A 10164-nucleotide genomic window follows, 5' to 3' on the forward strand; every position below is an offset into this window, starting at 1 on the left:
GAACATACAATAACAAGAGTATACTGTTGGTTTGTGATAATAAACTTTTCTCTGTACATCTTTGTAGTAATCAATTGTTGCAAAAAAGTGTGTATTATTATTGTAATTTGAAGAACATCGATGAAAGGAAAATATATTGTGATGAAGGAAGAAAATTACTATTTAAGGTTAATGCTAAACATGCTTTTGAGGGAGCAAAAGAGATCCAGGGAACTGATTTATTGTTGAGTCCCTCGGGGGAGCAGTTCATTTATAAACATACATTTAATTCCAAAGCAAACATATTAAGCATTTGCTTTGGGATACCATGGACTAGCATTTCTGAAAATGTGGACTTCAAATTACCTTCTTCAGGATCACTGGGGAACCTATAAAAAGGAGTATCCAAAAACTGCACCCCAGAATTTCTAAATTACAGCCTCCTGGGGTAAAACTCAGGAATCTACATTTTTATCAAGCCCTCTCACCTCCCAAAGATAATTCTATTGCAAAAAAAGTGGGGGGGGGTGGTCTGAAAGACCAGTGATTCCTATAGTTGACAGATCATAAGAATCACCCATTTTAACAGATATGATCCAGCATGTTTTGGAAACACAGCCTCAGGCAGCTTCAGCAGAGCTTCTATAAACAACTGATATAGCCAAGAAACAGGACCAATGCTTTACTGCAACGTGTTTATAATTTTACAGTAATATTAATAGTGTTTATGCAACAGACAAGGGAAAGTGAGATCACAGGTTGTTTTGGTGAGATATTTATGCTAATATTTTCTCACACTTAGAGTCTCTCTTTCCACACAGGCCACCTTATTATAACTATTATCTTCCTCCTAGCACATGGCTGATTCCCTCACCCATCATTTTTGGGCTTTTGTCACTGAGAGACTATAAAATGACAAAGCCAGAAATTTTGTTCCTTCAGTAAAAATTCCTGAAGGGGAACCCCTTGGCCTTTGTTAGAAACACATTTTTTAAAAAGCCCCAACTACTATAGGAGCTATTTGAGCAGAATTCATATTTGTGAGGACTTATATATTTTTTCCTTGTTCAGTTCAAAGCCTTACGAGTGATTAAGCCCAACAGCTCAGTTACCAATCTCTAACAAGTAGACACAGACTGCAAATCCAGTTTCAATTCCATCTCAAACTGTGTCCTCAGTGTCCTTGTCGTATGAAGAGAATGAACTTGAGGAACTTTACAGATGTATTTAACATCTTCTGTAAGTTTGAAGATATTCGGTGGAAGCTAGTTCTGCAGCAAATGCAATGCTCTGTGAAAATGTAGAGGACTTCAATAATGCAGAGATAAGCACGTTATAGGTGGAAGTGGGGTTCTTGGGGGTACTGCTGGAATAAGAATTTCCAGGGGCCCCCACAGGAAGATGAGATATTGTAGACAGCTTGATTTCTGCGGAATTATACCCCTGAGTTTCCAAGGTCCCATTTCCCTTCATCCCACCATAGAAGTCTAGCTGCGGCTTCAGCAGCTAGCTGATCAAAGCCAGTGTCCAGTTTCCATTCCTTGTTGGAGTAATCCAACCCAGTATCAAGCTAGCTTAGTTTACGTTCACTGCTGCAGCCCATTAGGCCATATGTGTGGGCTCTTCATGTCCACATGGCTATGAAGGAGCACAGGCAGGTGAGAAACCAAAGGAACTAGAGAGCCAAGAACCAAGAACCAAGACAGCCAAGCAAAACAAGAGAGCAAACTCCTTTGGGGGAGATTATGTATTCCCAAATTTTCATGGGCTTGCATTGGCCCTGCCTCCTCTGGCCAATGATCTCTGTTCCCAGGTTTGACTGACAGGCATCTTCTGTATGTCATCCTGACTTTACTGTGCAGGCGTCTATCTCCCCTTTGTCGGACCCCTTCCCCCGGTGATCTGTGGGGAGTGGGCCGTTGGTTCCCTGGGGAGTGTGAGATTGCAGCTTCCTGGTGAAGCTGCCCAAATGGCCATGCTTGTAATGTCCAGCCTTCCCTTGGCTCATTTCCTATTAGTAACTAGCTAATTACAATGGTGTCAAATATATCTTAAATTAGTAATGTTCTGGTGATACTATGTCATTTATACCATATCTTTTGTGGAGGTTGCCTTTTTGCAGTACTTTCAGCTTCTGGGTTCCCTTAATACCTATCCATGAATTGTCAAGCTTTGATTTTTAAATATAATGAATGTGGCCAGCATGGAGATACATGTGTAACAAGAAAAACAAATGTTTTAGCTGGTGTGAGAATTCTTAGAAAGAGAGCAGTCCCTTGTTCAGAACACGCAGCAGTAACTGTTTGGAATAGAAAGCGAGAAATAACAGGACCTGAGTATGAGTAAATTGTTCTGCTTGAGACAAGACAATGAACTGTTTGCCTAATAAAAATGGGAAGAAAGAGGGCAGAAAGGAAAGGAAAATAAGAGATGAAAATAAAGAAGAAAGTCTAGGTGAAGCAAGAAGACAGGCTGTGTAGTGTGTGATGGGATTTCTGTAGAGACACCATATCTGCATTAAAACCTACAAAATTTACAAAATGTTCACTGCTAGATTTAAAAAAGAAAAAAAGACAGAGAAGGCTCAGAGCTTTTCACATAAGTGACAAGGGGAGGAAATGAGGCATAATAATTCTCTGCTGAGAATTTATAGAAATTAGGAAAAGCATTCTGGCCATGCATTGGGGCTTAAATCAAGTTTATAGAAATTCTCAAGGAGCAGAGAAACTCATAAAGATGCCTACCTGACTTCAGTGTCTTTTCAAGATCAAGAATTAGTACATTATTAAGAATCTGAGGATTTCCATGTGGATCCAAAACAAATGACAGCATGTCTGCGTCAAATGCAGGCTCCCATTCCAGTAATGAAATGTGACTGTCTGAAGAATAACCTCATCATGCCTTAAAAGTATGAACAAATTTGGTTCTCTGATATCTGTACACAAATTAGCTCAAGCAGATAGCAATATGTGAAGTCTGTAACGAATGTAAAGTGTTTCGTCATGCAGAAAACGTCACCTGGCAAAACCATTTGTATTATCTAGACCAACACAATTTAAGTAGGAATAAGTAATATAAAAGCTATTTCATAATTGACTTTCAACATTTACATATTTATTTGTTCACTGGGTATTTATTGAACACCTGCATTCCACTGCAGAGTCCCTATGTAAGAATTCATTCTTGACGAAACTCAGTATCCAAGGAGATAGATTTTTAGACATGAAAGTTAAAAAGAAAAGAGTCAATTTAAAAAAATTTATTTGCTAGAAGATATTTTCAGAAGCTGAGTGTCCTTGGTTATATTTTAGGAACTAATTAATACCTAACAAGTCACACATAACAAAAGCTATAATATACCAGGTAACAGAAAGACCACTTTGAACTTAGTAATCAGTAAAGCCCTTACACAATGAAGACGGTACCTTTGGTTTGTATTCCAGCATAAACAATGATGTGGAGGTTAAAATGTTAAGACATCTTCAGGTCCGCTGGGCTTGGGGGAGGAACACAGAGATTTTTGGGAAGAGGAAAGGAGGAAGAATCAGGAACCTCTGGTCTACACCTCTCTAATTATGAGACCTGGGACAGGTTGCTTAACACTTTTAAATGTCTGCTTTTGGATTGTAAAGTAGAAATGAATAATACCTACCCCACCTTCCTCACAGTTGTGCTATAAAAATCAAATAAGTTTACATAGGTGGAAATAATACAAACATTTTAAAGTTTCATACAAACATAAGTTAATTTTCTTTTTGTTACTATCAGAGATTGCCCTACATTTTGAAGATGAATAACCTCTTGGGTTCTCAGGAACATCTTCTATTGGAGTTTATCTTAGCCATCGTGAAACCAAATACTAGTGACTTCTCTGACACCTATCTGTTCTCTCAACTTTCCACTTAACCCTGGAGTTTAGGTTTTTTTTAAATTTAGTAAGAACACTTTCAAGGAGTTCTGCTGCCTGTTACCTGACCATGATATGCCTCCAGACTTAATAAAACAAATTGCTGTCCCCTCATGCTCAGTTGACACTGACTTGGCCCATACTTAGACATAAAACCTCAATCACATCTGATGTGAAAATTACCATAAATAAACCTGCAGTGTAATGTATACTTTCAATCCTAGACTGTGTGTCTAGATTTACTCTAAAAATAAGAGGAACCAAAAAGGTTTTAAGCACATGTTGGGAAAGTGGCAAATTTACATATACAAAGTTTACATAGATTATCTCATACATATTCAAAACACTCCTTATAGATATTAATTTATGATACATCTTTTTAAAAATGTATTTTTATTGATTTCAGAGAGGAAGGGAGAGGGAGAGAGAGATAGAAACATCAATGATTGGAGAGAATAATTGTTTGGCTGCCTCCTGCATGCCCCTTACTGAGCCACCAACCCAGACATGTGCCCCAACAGGGCACCATAACCTCCTGGTTCATAGGTCAATGCCCAGCCACTGAGTCACTGCAGCTGGGCAATTTTTGATACCTATTATTTCAGAAAGAAATAAAGGCAGTTTACAAAAATGTATACAACATGATAAATTTAGATTTTAACAAAAGTAAGAGAAAATCAGATGGAATGTAAAATGAAGGTAGGAAAGAAAAGATAAACCCAAGAGTAAGTGAAGTTAATATCTAAAACCATGCTTCAAAGTTATTTATCTTTGTTAAAAAGAAGCCAAAATATATTTGTATATGTTTTACAGTACCCTGCAGAAAAAAGGAAAGGCAAACTATTTCATAAATTATTCTTATATATTTTTAAATAATACTTTATCATTTATTCAATGAATATTTATTGAGTATCTACTAGATGAAAGGTAAAAGTGCAGTTCAATGAGCTACCAGTATAGTGGTGATCAAGATAGACAAAATTTCTGCCTCTTGGAGTTTGCATACTTGTAAGGGAGACAAATAGTACATGAACATATATACTATAACATCAGGTAGTAATAAATGATAGGGGAAAATTAAGGTATGGAATTGAGAGTGCCTAACAGAGGAGGGTAGTTATTTTAGACCAGGTAGGCGATAAAGGCATCTTTGAGGAGGTAACTTTTGAGCACAGATATGACTGAAGTTGATTTCATTCTGCGTTAAACAAGAAACTACTAAAGATTTTAAATAAGAAATAATATGATCTCATTTATTTTTACTTTTTAAAAATTTATTGATTTGAAGAGAGAAACATCTCTTTGTTACTTCACTTCATTCATTCATTGGTTGCTTCTTGTATGTGACCTAAGTTTTTATCTTGAGTAAATGAGTAGTGGGTCATAATGGAACCTGTCACCCTGAGGGTTTCAGTTTCCAGAAGTCTTTTCAATAGTGGCCGCTGTTTATGTCAGCCCCTCCCCACCTCCCTGCAAACATGACTCCTGAGCAGCAGCCCTTGGTCATGGGCCTAAGTCTTGCTGCAATTGCACACTGGGGGGGGGGGGGGCCCAAGGGTGGTAACAGCTTCCAGCGGATGGGAACCTCCCGGTGCTTGGTGCTTCACAGGCCTTTACCGCTCCCACTCACTTGCACTCACTTCTCTAAACAGCCCCTAAGTTAAAGCCTCCCTGGTCAAACCGGGTAAGACAGACTAGTGCACAGTTTGGGAAGCAAGGGGGTCCAACACAGAGGAGGCCTGTGAGATGGAAGAAGCCAGGAGGGTCGGGAACCCAGAGGCCAGGAGGGCTAAGAATCATCCATGTCAGTACTTTTCAACTTGGTAATAGCTTCCTCTGAAAGGTGTTTTAGAAAGTTGTGCAGGTATTCTTTGTTCTCATAATAGGGAGAGTACTCCTGGCATTTAGTGGCCAAGAACTGGGGATGATAAGAGTCTTCCTATATTCTGGATGGTCCCAGAATATCAATTATTTTGGATGATCCCAATTATCAAAGAATTGCCTCATGTCTCAGTAGATTTGAATGCCTGGTTAAACAGTCATATAAGTTTCTGTGTGTGTGTTGGGGGGCGGGGGGGCGGGGGGGGGGCGGGGAGACTATTTGATCTAAGCTTAGTTCTTATTTTAACATAAAGTATTTTTGCACAGTTTTAATATATATTTTACCTTTTCAATTAATGCAAATGCCATGTAAATCAAAGAAGTTTTTATGGATTTACTTGAAAATTTCTGAAAGTTAATTTATCATTTTAGAAAAATTATGTTATGACAGCATGGTATTTAATCATACATTATAACACAGCCATTTCAGTCTGTAATTCTATATTTATTGCGAGAAGATTACTATTTGTTTATGTCTTCTTGTACAGTTGAGCTTGGACAGTCATACATTGAAGTACATATTATTTATATTACACATTGTTTTTTCTCAGATTACATTTGGGTAATTATATTGATGTTTTAATACTGTGTATGTTGTTAGAGGATATCAATGTAATTCATTTAAAAATGGTAAAAGGAGCATAACAATGGATGTTATAAAACAAAATATTTGTTATGGAGGAGGTATTGGTCCCAATACAACTGAATAAGTGATACACATGGACATTGAAATCTGTGAAAATGGTGACAGTTTACTCGTAAAGAGAGCCAGGTGCTAACATCTTCAGTGAATGAGAAGGGATGATTACAACAGTGGCTCTGAAGATGTACTTCACCTCCAATCATCTAGGGAGTTTCTCTCAGTCCTAAATCCCAGGATGGCCACATTAGAATCTCTCAGAATGGAGCCTAGGCATCAGTATTTTTAAAAATTCCTCAGTGCAGCCATGTTTTGAGAACCACTGAGCCAAAAGATCAGGAGAAAATGACAGGGAGGAGCTGAAGGTGTTGAAGTCTGACGGCATGCCATTTTTTAAATCAATGGATTTTCAGGACTAGGGGAAGGAAAGAAATGGTCCAAAATTAACAATGGGGAGCAAGGAGAACTCCCCACTCCAACTCGGGATCTGAAGAGAATAGCAGGCACTATTGAAAAGACTTCTGGAAAACCGGAACCCTCCTGGTGACAGATTCCATTATGAACAATAGTTGTAAATAAGAGGATGCAGTAAAGAGAACATTTAAGGATGAGGTTGGGGATGTAGGGATGTCTGCCAAGTTCCAGAGCCACAGAAGGATATGGAGTGACTGTGAAGGGGACAAGTTTAAGTCATATTAGGAAATCTCCACCAGAGAGCGTGCTCTGTGTGTGTGTGTGTGTGTGTGTGTGTGTGTGTGTGTGTGTGAGAGAGAGAGAGAGAGAGAGAGAGAAAGAGAGAAAGAGAGAGAGAGGGGGGAAGAGAGAGAGAGAGGAAGAGAGAGAGAGAGAGAGAGAGAGAGAGAGAGAGAGAGAGAGAGAAGAGATATCCAGGAGTGACCGGGAGAGAAGGATGGAATGCATGATGAGATCTGCCTGATGTTAGAGGAAGATGGGAAAACCGTTCTAATTATAGCCCCTGCAGCAGACACTGTCAGTGCTCAGACTAGAGCCACGAGGTTCCTTTACCTGGCCTGGTGCCCTGCCCCTAGATTCTTTGTGTTTTTGCTTATAGAGGTTGGCACCTGTAACTCTCTTCAGAGGATTGCCCTTGAGCCAGTGGAGCACCTGGCAGAGCTGGAAATGCCTGGGAGCTTATATTCCCACAGAGGCAGCCTTAGCCCATCAGTGACGTGCACAGACAGGAAGACTGGCTGCCTTGCCTTCTCAGGAAAAACTCTAGGTCTTTTTTCATTCCAGAGGGTGTGTGTGTGTGTGTGTGTGTGTGTGTGTGTGTGATATCAAGCTGAAATGATCCTTCTCACTTTGCCTAAAAGTGTCCCTTTGTTTGGCTTCTCCCACTTCCTTACAAGTTTCTCCTTGGAAACACTTTAATAAATCACTTGCTCTTATATTCTTCTCTTGGGATCAGCTTCTGGGAAATTTGACCCCACAGACTCTCTTTCTTATGGACATCAGGCAGGAGCAGGAGGCACCCTGGGAGACTCTGAAAGCACCGCTGAGGACATCACCGAGCAAACTGGGGATGGTGCAAAGTAGAATTACCGAGATGACTAATTCTGATAGATCACAGAGTAAGTTTTTCCATGGGACCTCGTAAAGAGGACAACATTCTCAGTAACACCTTTCAGAAACTCTCACACCTATTTCAGAAGGATGTTTCCTACACCATTATCATCACTTAATATAATAAAATGTTGTCATTTAGGAACAAGCAGCTGTGTAGGTTGTATGTGGTAGTCTGTATACCCAGCTGTCCTGTAGTTTACTTCATCTAGGGATAGATTTTAGATTGCTTAGAAAAAGAGAGGGACCTATATCCATCAGGTAATCCCCTTAAATATTGTTTAAAGTAGCTGAGCTTTCAATAATATTGAGTATCAGTCAATTCAAAGTTATTGTTTTCTGATTAGCATTTGTAACTAAACCCAAGTTGCTGATTCAGTGAAGAGCAACACATTTTAAGTGTCAATCAAGGTGGTGCTATAATTGTCAGCGATTATAAAATGGCATAAATGGTGATTTAATGCATCCACCTGACTTCCATCTTTGTCTTGCCCTCGCCAATATTCAATATTTTGGAGGCAGAGTTCAGATAATTGTATCAAAAAGGTTGTACTTAAATCCCAGAACTATCCCAACAAAAACAGACTTTCACAATTACTGCTTCATATTAGGAAATGCATAGGTTTTGTTTCCTCTCTCCAAAATACACTTTAAGTTCCAAAGGAAAGGGAAAAGGGGAAGAGATGTCCAAACACAGTATATATGTGGGTGAATTAGAGAGACAGTGGATACAGATGATTTTTAAAAAACACTCTGATGCTAGAGTACATCTTGATAAATCAAGTGATGGCTATAATATGGAATTTTTAATCAATAGATTGCAAGCTTAATAACAACATAATACTAATTTTAATTACCAGCATGATAATAGGAAGATGTGAATGTAACAAGAGCAAAGTCATCCAATTATTTCTAGGGGAAGGCATTTCCACCACTAAAAGTAGAAAAAATGATGGTAAGTATAACGTGAGGTTGCCAAAGCGTCAGCTCTCTTAAGACCTTTCTTCAAGGGGCAGTCCACTGAAATGAGGGAACCCCAACAGCAGGGCAATGAAGAACGGGTTGCTCGCTGTAGTTGGGGATGGGGAGGAAAAACTGTGGAGTGGAAGATGTCTCAATAAGACCATCTACCCAGGAAACGGCACAGGGGAGAATCCCATACGGAGCGCCCAGAGAACAGTAAAGTTGCTGTCGGAGAACATCAGCAGTATTTGGCAGCAACTGCAAAGCTGCTGTTAGATGATTGAGGAACAATCCTCTGATGAAGAGGACCACAGAGTCATCACTTTCCAACAAGTACTCCCACAGGCAGAACTTCTCCTTCCTTGATCACACACACACACACACACACACACACACACACACACACACTCTTCTGGCAGGCAGCAGGCACAGGTGCATGGACTATGGAGGAGAGAGATGAAGAAGAGGAATCAGGCTACAACGTAAATAATCTTTCTCAGTCTTGGAAGCCACGTATAAACTGAATGCTAGGTTTTTGGAGGATTTTCGTAACAATTGAAATAAATAAAAATGTGCTACTCTACGTCAGCACAAGTGATTAAAGTGCCACTTGTTGTCAATATTACATTATCATCTCAAAACACTGAAATATGCCAGCCAGTTCAGTGATAATAGAAAATATGCCCTGTTTTTACAATGCTGAGCTGCAACCTTGCATTTCTGTTAGGGTCTGACCTCTGTCAGTAACCTGGCCTTCCATTTGAGCTTTTATTAAAGAAAAAAAAAAAAAGCTGTGTGGCAGAAAGAACTACACATAGTCTAGTGTCAATCTGGCTCTATTCTATACCAAGTTTTATGATTTCAGACAAGTTTCTCTCTTTTGTTAAACATCGCTGAGTCTTAATTATCGAAAATTTAAAATGGGGTCGGTAACACTTACCTAAACAGTAAGCACTCAAGCTCAAGAAAAACTGGTTTTCATCCCACCCATACCCTAAACCTCTAGACCAATTTTAAATGCTACATTTTTCAAACAATGGACATGCATCACACTAATCCCTGTTACCTTTTAAATCAGTGAGTTATTTCCTTTTTAATCTGCTAAAGAAGTGAACAGATCGTTTCCCTCTAGGATTTTGTTTTGTTTTGCATCTTTAAGTGGTACTTAACATTTAGACAGCGATTGGACTATAAATCTGGAGTTTGTGTG

Source organism: Myotis daubentonii, chromosome 7 (assembly GCF_963259705.1).
Source record: "Myotis daubentonii chromosome 7, mMyoDau2.1, whole genome shotgun sequence".
Taxonomy (NCBI): Eukaryota; Metazoa; Chordata; class Mammalia; order Chiroptera; family Vespertilionidae; genus Myotis; species Myotis daubentonii.